The sequence below is a fragment of the Emydura macquarii genome, unplaced genomic scaffold, assembly GCF_026122565.2.
Source record: "Emydura macquarii macquarii isolate MOO-44397 ecotype Brisbane River unplaced genomic scaffold, CSIRO-AGI_Emac_v2 contig_306, whole genome shotgun sequence".
Taxonomy (NCBI): Eukaryota; Metazoa; Chordata; order Testudines; family Chelidae; genus Emydura; species Emydura macquarii.
This window is the reverse complement of record NW_027130443.1, coordinates 9,066,193-9,080,895: the sequence shown is the minus strand read 5'-3', so window position 1 is coordinate 9,080,895 and position 14,703 is coordinate 9,066,193. Positions and strand designations below refer to the sequence as shown.

Sequence of the window (14,703 nt, the reverse complement as noted above, 5' to 3'; positions counted from 1 at the left end):
TTTTTTGGTTTTTTTTTTAAAGGTGCTGTTTTTAAAATGTTGATGTACTCAAAGGGTAAGATAAGAGCAATAGGAGCGGAAATAAATCTGAACAATCTTCCAGGGTTTTCAAGTAGCACCATGTCCACTCTGACCTTGCCACCTGAAACCGTCCTTGGAAGCCCATCTTAAGAACCCAGGTGCTTCTCCCCCTGGGCAGGGAGCTGAGCACATGATATGAAAGAAGCAGAGAGATGCTGCCTTCACGCCAGAGTATCACTGCTAGTGTTTTTTGCCTTTCTTGCATAACCTTTGACCCCCCTTCCCCACTGGAATGAGGGAGCTGCAAAGCCGGGATCATCTGTGTTAATCTGGTCTCATTGAGGCAGGATCAGTGAAACCACCTCACAGATTCACTGTATTATGGAGCAGATTGAGGGACTTAGAGAGCAAATTTAATAAATATCATTTCGATATTACTTGGTGGAAAAAATCCTTTGAGCGGCTGATGTCAGAAGCACTGTGTTGCAGGCCAGGGGAATGGGGCTGGTTACATTGTGAATCTGTGTTTGGGGAGAAGGGTGGAAATGCATCCGTGTCTTTTTTTCCTGCCTTTAGAAAGGGGGCAGAGGGGTGCAGTTCACGGGGGTCAGAGGGAAAGACTGAGCTGGCCGTTAGAGCAGATGGCGCATGTTTGGGCAAGAAGCCAGGGCTGAGTGGTGTGCGTGTAATGGTGGGACAGGGCTGTGCGTGTATGCTGAGTAAGGCATGTGTTCCAAAAGAATTGGAAGTGGTACAGGATTTGGCGACGTCTGGCAGGGTGAGGACGTGGGGCGGCGGGGGGCTGTTGAAGGACACACTCTTCCTTTAAACAATAAAAAAAAAAAAAAAAAAAGTTTAGGCCCCGATCCTGCTGCAAGGTGCTCTGCATGGTTTGGCCCCTCTCCCCACATGGAGCCCGTGGAGACTCCAGCAGTGCTCCACACAAAGATACAGATCTGTTGGTCTGAAGCAGCTTGCAGGGGCAGGGCCCTTAGAATGTATTTTAATTGCCGTCTTGTTTTTGAGTGTTCAAAGGACATGTTGAGCCTGCTCATCTGCCGATGGGGCGGGGGGTCTGGATCGCTCCATTAAAGCTATGCCCGTTTACACTAGCTACTGAAGTCAGTGCAGCTATATCAATTTACACTAGCCGAGCATGTGACCTGTTCCATGTTAACCTTCCTAGGCCCTCCTTACTGGGGTCACATTTACTGGAGGGGAAAGCAGGGGCATGGGATTTTGCCACGCGTGGGAAGGGTTACAGATCTCTTTGGTGGCAGGATAGAGGGGGTGTGTGTGTGTGTCTGTGTGTGCTTTTCTTTTTGTCTTATAAGGTTCCTTGTAGTTCCTGGTAGTCTTTGAGCCATGCTCTAACATGCCTGAAATGTCTTCTGTGAGCTTTCCAGTGGAAAAACCAGAGTTGCCCTAACAGGCGCTGTGCTCTAGGGGCAAAGGGATGAAAGGGAGGAAGTAGAACACCCATTGCATTCATAGATAGCTTATAAACTATATCTCCTTCAGCTCCATGGTGGGCGTCTGAGGCAGGTAAATGTATTTACCTTTGTATGGGAGGAAGTTTAGAGGAGAAGGAAGCAGGTTTGTGCCTGCGTTACAATAACAAGGGTATTAATTTAGCTAGAGTCTGTTCTCTGCATTATTCCTAGCTCATCACTGGTGTCTTCTGCCTAGCTGCAGCTGGAACTGGGCAGCAGGATGAAATGCTGTTGACAATGCCCAGGGAAAGTTTCAGTTGCAAAGGGTGGACTCAGATGGCTGGTAAGAAATCTCTCTTCTGAAGCCAGCTTGGTTCACTCTGCTATACAGAAAGACAGAGGCAAGCAGCCTAGCTTTGGTCATTATTGTAGCTTCTCTCGCTGGTGCCCTGTTCTGGAGGCGGTGGTGTTGCCTGGATCTTCTACCCTATGTAAACTCGTTTGCTAAGATGGGCTGCAAATCTCAGCTCCAGCCTCTGGAAGCCCTTGAGTGGAAGGGGTAGCATACACAGGCAGAGAAATTAACTGGCTGCTTTTTGCTGGAAAAACACTTGGTTTAGAATAAATGTTTGACCTCTTGCTAACCCCTCTTTCCTCCCAATCTAATTCCACCAGGAGTGAAAAAGGCTGTGGCCAATCCAAGGAGGGCGCAAGCTGGGGACTGTATCATTAAAATGCTAAAAATGAATGCGCTGAAAACAGACACAATTGGGTATTTAAATCCCTGAATGAAAAGAGTGTGTGTTACAGGGATTGCAGGGAGCTGGCCTCCCAGAGCCCCTGGAAAGTATGTGGTCTGGCCTGCACCATTAGTTTTTTGTTTCTGGTTTTTAAAGTAACTGTGAAACACACGAGGGAGGCAGATGCCCATGCCTCAGCCATGGGCTGAAAAACTGGAGAGGGGGGTTTCAGTTATTCCTGGTGGTGTCAAGAGGGACTGTAGGGGGAGAATGGGGAGAATAATTGCCAGTCACTAGATGTGTGCAAGGGGTTGTGTATGCACGCTCTGTCTGCTAGTGTTCACACACTCAGGCTTCAGCTGTTTCACCCTCACTCCTTTATGGTTGAACACTTGTCCTCTTTGTCCTTGCACGTGCACGCTTGGGCCTCCTGGCCCTCAGATTCCCTCTTGGGCCATCCGCGCTCTGTCTGTTTGACGCTTGTACTCTCCTGCTTATAGCCTGCCCGCTTTCCTGCCTCGGTTATCCCAGCTAGTGCTTGTTGGAAATGCCCTGTTTGGGCTTTGTAGGTGCTTGTGTTCGTCCCCTCTTAATTGTGCTGCTCCTTGCACTTTTGCAGAGGACTGTGATTTTAGTGTGGGACAGCAGTAGTCAGGGCTAGAAACAGCTCGGCCTCGTTAACCCACCCTGCTGCCTCGCCTGGTTCTTCCTTCTGCACGAGATTGCAAAATCTCGCCACCCCTTTTTCACTGATTTTCCCGAAGTTTTTGGTGTCACCCCAGTGGCAAGCCCCTGGGTGCCACCCGGTTGTCACCCTCTCCTGCAAAATCACCCATTGATATTTAGCACCAGCTTTGCTCAGCGTTTCTTTTGGGGTATGTGTGCGTGCGGGTGGTTAGAAAAAAACACCATGCTCCCTCACTCCTCTGTGTGCGCGTGTAAGGACCTTTGGGGGTGCCGAATGCCCACGGAGCTGCCCCTAAGTCAGGTATTAACTAGGCTGGGCTTTGGACTGGCAAGATGGAGCAGCTCAATTGGCCCTTGGATACCTAACGATAAAATGAAACGTTTCAAAGTTTTAAAAATACCACCACCAAACTGCAGGCCCCTTGGCTGCCAGAAACCCGGCTTCCCATCAACCCCAGGGAGAGTGAGTGAGGATTTTAAACCAAACAATTTTTTTCTCCTCTGACATTGATTGGCTGCCAAGGTTCTCTGAACGGGAAGTTCTGCCCCGCCTCTCTTGGTATCGGATGTCAGGTTGGCATGGAAAATCCCATCTGTTTTCAATCTGGGTCCACGCTCACGTCTCCGAAGCATCTTCTCCTCCCTGCTCCCACTCCTACATTCCCTCCCCCACATCCGCTGGGGCACACACATCAAGGGAGTCTGCTTGGGTGACTTTTTATTTTGTTCCCTAAAAATGTACATGACCTCCCTTGTGCCCTGCTCCTCCCTTTCCCAACTGCACATGCAGCTTTTCCCCACATGTCTGCCCTGTGTGTGTGTGTGTATATATATATATACACACAGGCTTGCCAAGGGAGATCTGGAGTCCAGGGACTATGCCGGTCTTTGGCTCACAGAATTCCCAAACGACCAAGATTTTAAAACTCTGATCTTTCCTTGGTACAGTTTAGAGAATCATAGAAATGCAGGGCTGGACGGGACCTTGAGTGGTCATCAACTCCAGCCCCCTGAGCTGAATCAAGACCAAGTAAACCTAGACCATCCCTGACAGGGGTTTGTCCAACCCTTTTCTTGAAAACCTCCAGTGACAGGGATTCCACAGCCACCCTTGTTCAATTCTGCAGTAGGCTTCCTACCCTTAAAGTTGGAACCTTGCTCCCATGTGGCAGATTAAGTCCATTGCTATTTGTCCTACCTTCAGTGGATGTGGAGAGCAATTAGAGAGACAAGGTGAGTGAGGTAATGTCTCTTGCTGGACCAATTTCTGTTGGTGAGAGAGACCAGCTTTTGAGCAGACACAGAGCTCTTCTTCAGGTCTGGGAAACTTACTCAGAGTGTTACAGAGCAATTGACCGTTGTCCTCTTTATAACAGTCCTTAATGTATTTGAAGACCTGTTACCAGATCGCCCTCAGTCATTTTTTCTAAAGACTAAACATTCCTGTTTTTTAACTTTCCTCATGGGTCAGGTTTTCGAAATCTTTTTATCATTTTTGTTGCTCTCTTCTGGACTCTCCCCAATTTATCCACATTTTTCTCAGAGTGGCAGCCAGAATTGGACACAGTATTCAGCGGAGACCTCACCAGTGCTGGCTAGAGCTGGACAATGTGTCTTACATACGACAATCCTGTTAATACACCTCAGAGCATTAGCCTTTTTCGCAACTGCATTGCATTGTCTCGTATTCAATTTGTGATCTGCTCTAACCCCAGATCCCTTTTAGCTGTACTATCGCCGAGCCAGTTATTCCTAAATTCATAGTTGTGCATTTGATTTTTCCTTCGAAAGTGTAGTACTTTGCACTTGTCTTTTATTGAATTTCATCCTGTTGATTTCAGTCCAATTCCCTGACTTGTCTTAATTCCAATCCTGTCCTCCAAAGTGTTTGTGACCCCTCCCAGCTTGGTGTCATCCACAGATTTTATAAGCAAACTCTCCACTACATTATCCAAATCATTAATGAAAATATTGAATAGTACCAGACCCAGGATTGGCCCCTGCAGGATCTCACTAGAAACATCTCCCTCAGTTTGACACTGAATCCTTGATAACTCTTCTTTCAGTACAGTCTTTCACCCAGTTGTGCACCCATCTTATAGTAATTTTATCTAGACCGCATTTCCCTAGTTTGCTTATGAAAATGACATGTGGAACTGTCAAAAGCCTTGCTAAAATAAAGATGTTATGTCTATTGCTTCACCCCTACCCATTAGGCCAGTAACGCTGTCAATAAAGGAAATTAGTTTGGTTTGGCATGATTTGTTCTTGACTAATCCATGCTGGCTACTACTCTAACTGAATGGACTTTGCTTTTATCTACCTTCCCCATTGTTGTTACTTACCCTTGGATATGTATATATATACTTCCTACATGATTTCTGTTCCTTACATTTGACGAAGTGGGTTGCAGTCCACAAAAGCTTATGCCTGCAGAAATTAAATTTGTTAGTCTTTGAAGTGCTACAGGACTCCCGTTGTTTTTGCTTTATAACCCTGTTATCCTCTCGGTGCTTACAAATTGGTGGTTTGATAATCTGTCCCAGTATCTTTCCAGGTATCAAGGTTAGGCAGACTGGTCTATAATTCCCCAGGTCCTCTTTGTTCCCCGTTTTTAAAGTTAGGTATTGTTTGTGCCCTTTTCCAGTCCTCTGGGACCTCACATGACCTCCATGAATTCTTGAAGCTAATCGCTAATGGTTCCGAGATTGCTTCAGCTAGTTCCTTAAGTACCATAGGATGAATTTCTTCAGGCCCTGCTGTCTTGAGTACATCTAACTTATATCAATATTCTTTAATCTGTTCTTTCCCTGTTTTGGCTTGCCTTCCCTCCACCATGTTCTCAATATTAACTTTGAGTATTTGGTCGCCATCAACCTTCACAGTAAAAACTGAAGCAAAATCGGCATTAAGCCCCTTTGCCTTCATGATGTCATCAGTTATTGGCTTTCTTTCCCTGTTAAATAGAGGACCTACACTTGACTTCATTTTTTCTCTTGCTCCTAATGTATTTAAAGAACCGCTTCTTGCTGCCTTTTATGTGCCTAGCAAGGAGTAACTCATGTGCCTAAGCCTTTCTGATTGTGTCCCTATATGCTTGTGCTACTCTCTTGTACTCCTCCTTAGTAATTTGCCTGTGTTTCCACTTCTCATAGGATTCTTTTTTGATTTTTCAGGTCATCAAAACAGCGTGTACTGAATGATTTGCTTCCACCCTCAAGCACAGCAAAACATCTTTATGGGATTTCAGATTAACTTTGACACACATGTAACAATAAGCATATCATGGTCTTTCTCTGCAGAAGCCCTTTTGTCCCAGATCCCCTTCTGTAGTCTTTTGTTTGTCATCCCATGCGGTGTTATGTCTTATTTAGACCATAATATCCTTAGGCCAAGGATTATCGTCATTTTTTTTATGTTTGTAAAGAGCTGTGCACACCTATGGTGCTTCATAAATAACACATGGGTTTTAAAAAATCCCCAGGCATTTTATAGTCTGATAAAGTTTGTCTCCACAGTAGCAAAAAATTGATGTTTGTTTTATTTATTTTTCTTATCAAAATTTCTAGGGCGATTATCCTGCATTCATTCCCTTTCCACCTTTTCTGGGTCACTGTATGTGCATTAGCCTCTTGTACCACGATTTCTCATTGTTGCTATCACCAGTTCAGCTCCACCGATGGCAGTGCTGGGGTAGAGAAGACACCGGCAGCTTAACCGTGATGGTGTCTAACCCAGCTCAGAGGAAATCTGTGCAACGCCATCATTGCTGCCTCTGCTGAAGCTGAACTGGTGGTGCCAGCTTGGTGCTTAGTGTGGAAAATGCCTCGTCTACTAAAGATGGGAGGCTAGGATTTATCGCAACCAGCTGCCAGGTGTTCAGCTACTACTTGGTTTGTCTACGCTAGGATTGTAACAGTATTGGCAAAACTGTTTTTAAAAACACATTTCCTTCTCTAGGAGGGCAAGGCCTGAACGAAGGGAGAGCTGAACTCTGGTGCTGGCTGCTCTAGCTGTGCTGTGCGTCCTTGACAGGTTTTTCAGGCTGTGTACCTCAGTTTCCCTTCAGTGTAATAGGTTAATAATTAACTGCCCTGCAGAGGGGGCATGTGAGGCTCTGTTGTTTGCCAGTGGTTCAGAGTTTCTTCAGCTGGAAGTTCCTAAGATGGGGAAGGAACAAATCAAAAAGGAAGCTGGAATACTTTCTTTATTAATAATAATAATAAATAATAATTAATAAGCTCCTAGAAACAGTAACACAGAGTCTGTGTCTTTCTCTCCGTGCTCTGCTTCTGTTCACACCTGCTGAGGTGTGAGGCTAGCAGACAGTGTGGAAAGGGAAATGGATGAGCCGTCTTCATTAGCTACATTGCAGCTGGGCCAGGCTGAGGTCCAGGCAGAAGTCACACCCCACCCCCCAAAAAACACCCCAAACCCTAGTCTCCTCTGCCTCTCCAAATGCCTGGACAGAAGAGAGATTTACCCTGGGAAACTAAATGGGTTACTGGCTGCTGTGTCCTGGGGGTGAGCAGGAGGGGCCTCCTGTCCCTCCCCCCCCAAGCACATCCTCTTTGGGGCTTCCCCCACCTCCATCCCTATCCCTCACACCGTCTCTTACAGGGCCATGCCAGCTCAGGTACCCGCATCCCATCTTCCCTTATGACTCTTCCTCCCCCTCCCCATCCCACACCCATTCCCCATGGATCTCCTTCCCCCACCATTCCCATACACCTTCCCCTATGGATTTCCCTTCCACATCCCACAACCCCTCCCCTATGGATCTCCCCCCCTGCATCTGCCCCCCCCCCCCCCGATACCTTCCCCTATGGATCTCCACCTCCATGGATCTCCCCCGCCACCACCACCTTCCCCTGTGGATCTCCCCCACTCCGTGGATCTCCCCCCCCACCACCACGTTCCCCAAAAGACCCTGTCCTGCCCAGCTCCCTCCCCCCCCCCCCCCCCCCGCCTCGCTCGTGCTCTCTCTCTCTCTCTCTCTCTCTCTCTCTCTCTGCAGGCTCCCTGCCCCTCCCCTGGCTCCTCCCCGTCTCTGCGGCCCCCCCCCCTCCGCCCCCTGTCCTGCTCCCATCCCTGTCTCTCTCCAGACCCTGCAGGAGGTGTCACCCCCTCCCCCTTCCAAACCCAGGTTGGATTAACGGACCGGGCGCTTCATGGATCCCTAGTCGCTGCCTCTGCCCAGTGCTGGAGCTGGGGGCCCCTCTCGGGGGCTCCGATGGGAGGAAGGCTGCAGCCCGCACGGTGAGTCCTGCAGCCCGGCTGGGTCCAAAGTGTTTGGGGTTGAGGGGCGGGGGGGAAGTGGCTTCTGGCACCCTGGGTCTGTGGGACCTGCTTGGGGCTGTTCCCCATCCTTCGCTCCCCCCATTTCATTCCTTCCCCCCTGTTCCATGTTCTCATCCCCCGTCACTCTCGCCCCTTCGCTTCCCTTCCTTCCCCCTGCCCCTGGCCACATTCTTCGCTCTCTCCTCATCCCCTGTTCTCTTAGCCCCTCTGTTAGTTCCCTGCTGGTGCTCAGCTCCCTAACTGCCTCCTGAGGAGCTAACCACTGTCGCTTTCCTACTGCTGGGTAAACAGCGACTCCCTTTTCCTCCCGGCCCCCCACCTGAGATGTTCCCCAGAGCTACCCCCATTGCCCCCCGGTCTACCAGGAGCCCCAAAACCAAATGGCCCTAGGGCTGCTCCCCAGGCTCTGGGTTAGATCAGAGCCTAGGCCGGGGGCTGATTCTGCTTGTTACTTTACTTTCTGATGGCTGAGTTTAAAACATCAATCCAGCGTTTCCCTTTTGAAGGGGGAATAATTCCCGTCCCCAGCTTGGGAACATCCAGAGCCAGTTACAGTTCAGAGAGTTGCCCCTGGGCTACTCCTTAAAGAAGGCAAGAGATGGATTAATTTTAGGATTGATCCTGCCTGTGTCTGTCTCTCTCTCTTTCAAACTGGAGAGGGTTGTTTGTTTGTTTTTTTAAACCTGCTTTTATTTGCCATGAGTTGATTTTGTTTCAGCCAAGATATTCCCCCCCCCTCCTGCATCTGTAAATACTCCTCATTCTGTGTCAGCATGTTGCATCTGGTATCAAACTATAAGGTTTAAAAATAAAGTTAAAGAATCCTTCTTGAGCCAGCTGCTCCCAGACTTTAGGGGAAAGGTGGATTTTTTTGATGTGTAGGGTCGGCTGATGAACGGGCATGCTACTGCTTGTAGATTTCAGTGGCGTCAAAATAATAACATAGATATTTCACTTTTTTCCCCTCCCTTTTTGTCTCAAGGCTTTGAGAAATCGATGATGTTTAATTGAAGGGGGTGGGAATTCTGTGTAATAAAGATTAGTTGTCTAGGTCAGCATTATTTTGAAGTAATTAAAGGCACATTGATTCCTCCCCCCGCCTGCTTTTAAATCTAGCCAATAGTTTACTGGTGCGTTTCCTTGCAAAACAAAGGACAAATAAATGACAAACTGTGTCAAGCTTCCCCAAGTTGTGCGAAACTCCTCTCTGCCCTTTATAGAACTGGCTTCCTCCATTTCAAAATCGACATTTTTCCGAATCATCCTTTTTATTACTTATTTTTCCAGTCCCTCCAGGTCTGTGAGATTTCCTCTTTTTTCTGAACAATGGGCAGCCTAGATGAAGGCATGATATAGTGATATACAATTAACACAAGCATAATACTGGAACTTGATGGATACTGTCTCTTTTGTGTATGCACAGGGCTAATGTGCATGTTTATAAGGTGTAATTTTTGTACAGTTTCTGTACTCTCTTGCAATAAAATGTAACTTTTTTTTTTTTTTTTTTTTTTTTTTTTGCTGCTTATAAAACTGCTTGGATGCAGTTTCTATTACATCACTATTTCCATTGCAAAAATGTCATCCTTTTTTTCGATCAAGAGGTAGAATAGAATATAAAACCCTTCACTTTAGAAACGTGAAGTTGAACGGGAGCAGCTTTGTTGGAAACTTTTTCAGAAAGAAGTGGCCATTTTCCATCCCTTACAATTTCTGTCTTCTCTCCCCTCCCACTTCTCCTCCCCCCACTTCCCCCCCCCCCCCCCAGCCCCCTGGAGTTACCACTCCAGCAAGGATTAATACCCTTCTGTTAGAGGGAACTTTTCATAGCAAAACTCCAATGGAATTCTCAGCAGCTGGGCCGTTAGAGGAACACTTTAAATTAAATTTAAATTTATATTGTTCGCTGCCTGAGAACTCTCCTGCAGTTAAGGGGGAAAAATGTAAAGATTAAGCAGATCGTTACTATATATGAAAAGCACTTTCAAACATTAACATTATGGTACTTTTTTAAAAAAAAGAATCCTCTAGACTGTACTTTGCCAAGTAATGTCTGTGCGTACTTTCCTTCCCTCTCCTGAAAATATCAGCTTAGAAGCAGGCAAATCACAAATTCAGCTACACTGAGATCACCACACATGATACAGAATAAAATGCCTAATAATATCATAGTAGCATGCTAAAAAAGAGACTTTCCTTAAATAGCCCACCACCTGCATTGTGTGATCTTCCTTCTCTTTTAACTGGTTTAATGTTCATCAGGCATGCTTTTGTCCACCCACTGACAATCAGTTATGTAGTCTGTGAAGGTGCCTGTCAGTTCCAGAATTTTATGAGGCTGATATTTATAACTGATGCTGTTTGGTTTCTACCAGAGGAGGAATGGGGGAAATCTTTACTTTAGTGCAAATTTTTGTGTTTAAAATGTGTGTTTGTGATTGCCTTTTCCTCACATTAGTTTTAGTATAGGAGACCACCTATTTGTGCATTTAAAATAAACCTCACATGTGTTGTGCGTTCGTGCATAGGTCTCTGGGGGTGGTGAACTGGGCTCTGTTTACACAGCGGTAGTTCTGGTTAAATTAAATGGTAATCCTTGCTGGATTGAACTGTGATGTCGCAGATATTGTGCAGGCGGGGTGGGGGGTGTGTGTGTCACCGTTTCAAGTGTCTTTTCCATTTCTCCTGTCCCCTCGCCCCCCCGAGAATCAAATCAGTTCTACTCTCACTTCTTTCACATTGTAACGTTCTTTGCCATCCCTGGATGGTCAAACATTTAATGAATGTAGCTTTGTCAGGTAGGAAATGTGTCATTATCCCCATTTTACAGACAAGCAAACGGAGCCACAGAGCAGTTACTGGCTTGAGATCACACTGCCAGTCGGAGGTAGAAATGAATCATGGAGTCCTGATTCCCAGCCTCTTGCTCTAACCACTAGACTCCTCCTTCCACAGCAGAGACACAAGGCAAGGGTTGTCGTAGTAGTTAGGCTTAATGACCCTCCAACCAGTTCCAATCCTCTCCTTTTCTTAGTCTGTTTGGTAGAGGCCATCCCAGAATTCCACCTATAGTCACCTCTTCTTCCTGTGGTATGAATGACCATCTGGATTTAGTCCTGGAGAAGTATGCCTGAATAAGAGCCCGGGCAATTGAGACCTATTTTAGGGTAGGATGAGAGCATCACAACTGTCTCTGCCCCGAGGCAGGGTGGTCTAGTGGGTAGAGCATAGATGTGGACTCAGGAATAGGGTTAGATTCCTGGCTCTGCCATTGGCTTGCTGGGTAACCTTGGGCTAATCACTTACTCTTTCCGTGTCTCAGTTTCCCCATCTATTAATGGGGATAATGAAGCTGACCTTCTTTGTAAGGCGCTTGGAGATCTACTGATGAAGAGCATTATGTGAGAGGCAGGTATTATATTATAAAAGAAACAAGACAAAAGGTGGGGACAGAAGGATAAAGTGACTTGCAGAAGCTCATTCAGCAGGTTGGGGTCAGGGCCAGGAATAGAACCCATGTCTTCTGATTTCTAATCCAGTGCCTCTATCATCTTGCCTCCCTCTGCAGGGTAGGTTCAAGCCAGCTAGCAGCAATGCAACTAGTCCGTGCTACCTTGCCATCCAAAGGGCTCACCTGTAGCGTAAGGGCAGAAAATTCTAAACTGCATAGCCGGTCAGGCCTTGGCATTTCTGCTAAGACTGCCAAGGAAGCCGCTGATTGCAAGAGTGGGGTTTTTGTGTGTGTTTGACACCTGTTCATTAGAAGCTAGATTGAAGCCATCCATTCAGTTCACGTTGGTCTCTGTGTAGCCATCACAGAGTAGCTGCTTGTAGCTGTTACTCACCTAGCATGGATTTTAACCAGTGACCTAGAGAGGAAAGGTTCTCTATCATTATCCACTTCCCCTGAGCTATCCTGTACCCCTGTATCTGAAGAGTTTTTGGACACCAGGTACATTTTTATTTCTGTCCAGGGCTTTGCTGTTGGACTGAGCAGAGAGATTGCATTGGGTCCTTTGGCAGCAAGCAAGTGTAATCTTGTTACATTTGAATTTATTTCATGCTGCGTTTGTGGGTGTGAAAAATGAACTGGTAAAATTAGGGACTCTGGGGAGTGTAAGACATTGTTTGTTCAAATGCTGACTGTAGGAAAACAAATGTCAAAAGCTCTCTTTGAAGGAGTAGCTGCCCTTCCAGAACTATTTTGTAGGAGTAATAATAACTGTTTCAATATATGAAACCTTCTGAATCAAGAGGCACCTGGGAGATGTTTCAGCAGTAAATGCAGCCTGGCTGATGTAAGTATGGAGATGTATCAAACAGAACCATGTAACACTATTATTTTCATTATGCACATACATCCTGTGACACTTGCATGGTGACTCACTTCTTAGCTTGGTACAAACTCTCTTGCTGGGACACATATGAACACACAGGGCAAGGAGGCTTTAAGGAAGACTATCCTGGACAAATTGGAGAAATTGTCTGAAGTAAATAGGATGAATTCAATAAGGACAAATGCAAAGTACTTCACTTAAGAAGGAACAATCAGTTATACATATGGAAAATGACTGTCTAGGAAGGAGAACTGCGGAAAGGGATCTGGGGGTCAACCTGGATCACAAGCCAAATATGAGTCTATAATGTTACACTGGTGCAAAAGAAACAAACATCGTTCTGGGATGTATTAGCAGGAGTGTTGTAAGCAAGACACGAGAAGTAATTCTTCCGCTCTGCTCCGTGCTGATTAGTCTTTAGCTGGAGCATTGTGTCCAGTTCTGGGCGCCACGTTTCAGGAAAGATGTGGACAAATTGGAGAGAGAGCAACAAATGATTAAAGTTCTAGAAAACATGACCTATGAGGGAAGATTGAAAAAACTGGGTTTGTTTAGTCAAGGAGAAGACTGAGGAGGGACATAACAGTTTTCAGGTACATAAATGTTTGTTACAAGAAGGAGGGACAAAATTGAGGATAGGACAAGAAGCAATGGGCTTAAATTGCAGCAAAGATGGTTTAGATTGGACATTAGGAAAACTTCCTGACTGTCAGGATAGTTGAGCACTTGAATAAATTGTCTAGGGAGATTGTGGAATCTGTCTCAGAGATTTTTAAGAGCAGGTTAGACAAACACCTCTGAGGGATGATCTAGATCAGCGGTTCCCAACCTTCTTGAGTGTGCAGACCCCTTTTCAACCTTCAAACATTTCGCGGACCATCACATGCTACTAGTTTTATTTGAAATTGTACATTTCCTTGGTGAGGATGTTGTTTTTCTTCTCCGTGGACCCCCTGTAGTAGCCTTGCAGACCATCAGGGGTCCGCAGACCACAGATTGGGAACCGCTGGTCTAGATCATACTTAGTCCTGCCATGAGCTCAGGGGACTGGACTAGATTACCTCTTGAGGTCCCTTCCAGTCCTATGATTCTATTCTGGACTGCCTTTTTATTTACAAAGCACTTCAGGTAAGCTTATGAGGTGTGCATGAATTTCCCACCGTGCTGATTGGTGTTCACATTGCCATGGTAATGGGTGCATTAAAAATGAAGGGCTGGATTCTGCAACCTTTACACACATGAATAGCCAATACGCAAATAAGTCACACAAGTTAGGGTTTCAGGATCAGTCCCTAAATGTATAGGGTGACTTCACTGCTGTTCCTGATCTGTTAAATGTCCTTAACTGCCTGACCTGATAGATGGGCTGTTTGCTGTTCTAACTAGCCAAAGAATCAGGTCCAGCCCCTATTTTGATAATTTTTTTAATAGTTCATTTGAGTTTAATGCCTCTCTTACAATTGATTCTCTATTCCAAACAGATTCTCTGACAATGGTGCCTGTGCTGCTCTGATGGGACCATTATTATAATAGCAAGGAGTATTGTTACGGAATCAAGATACAGAATTTATATAGACTCGTTATACTGACAGAAGCAATGCCATAAATAAAATGGGGCTACAACACAAGCACTAAACCCACATTTAATAGAGAAAATGACAGTACCAACTTCCCCCAAGTCTGGCACTGTAAGATTTCAGCGCCTAATATTGAGATGGGATTTTCACTTATGGCTCCTGCCCCTGGGGAGTGGGAGTGGAAAGGGAACACTGCTATCCCCCACCCATAATGCAGGGCTAATGAAGATCTACTTTTCCCCCTGATCTGTTCCATCTGTGATGCTGTTAGAAGTGGGTGGGGAAAGCACTGGCCATGTGATGTGGTGCCCATACAAATCAGGGAAACTGTCACTGGAGCCTTTTCAAAAGCCAGCCTAGGAGATTGTTACAAATAATTAGTTGTATAAATGGGCTGCCACTTTTTCTCCTGCAGGGCATTCAGTTTTGTTCTTGGGCTGGCCATATAGACATGTAATGTTTCAGGACTAATTTGAGACGGGACTTCTGTACACACGCTCCTCTGTGTTGTGTGCAAACAATATACACTCGCCTCTGCATCGTTTCTCCTGCCTTTGTGCTGTGAATGGGGGAGAAAGTTAGCAATTACATATGTGGAATTCTGAGA

At 46.0% G+C, this 14,703-nt stretch overlaps 1 protein-coding gene across 2 annotated transcripts in view; it reads left to right on the top strand.

Annotated features, from left to right (window-relative positions):
* Positions 1–14,703, top strand: part of PTPRS (protein tyrosine phosphatase receptor type S) — a 216,909-nt gene that overhangs the window by 37,406 nt on the left and 164,800 nt on the right. The window contains exon 1 of one of the 2 annotated variants that reach the window (XM_067558474.1): positions 8,059–8,140. The exons of the other annotated variant lie outside the window; for it this stretch is intronic. The gene's annotated coding sequence lies outside the window, so the exon portion shown is untranslated. Of the gene's footprint in view, positions 1–8,058; positions 8,141–14,703 lie in introns of those variants that run through there. 2 annotated transcript variants of the gene reach the window in all.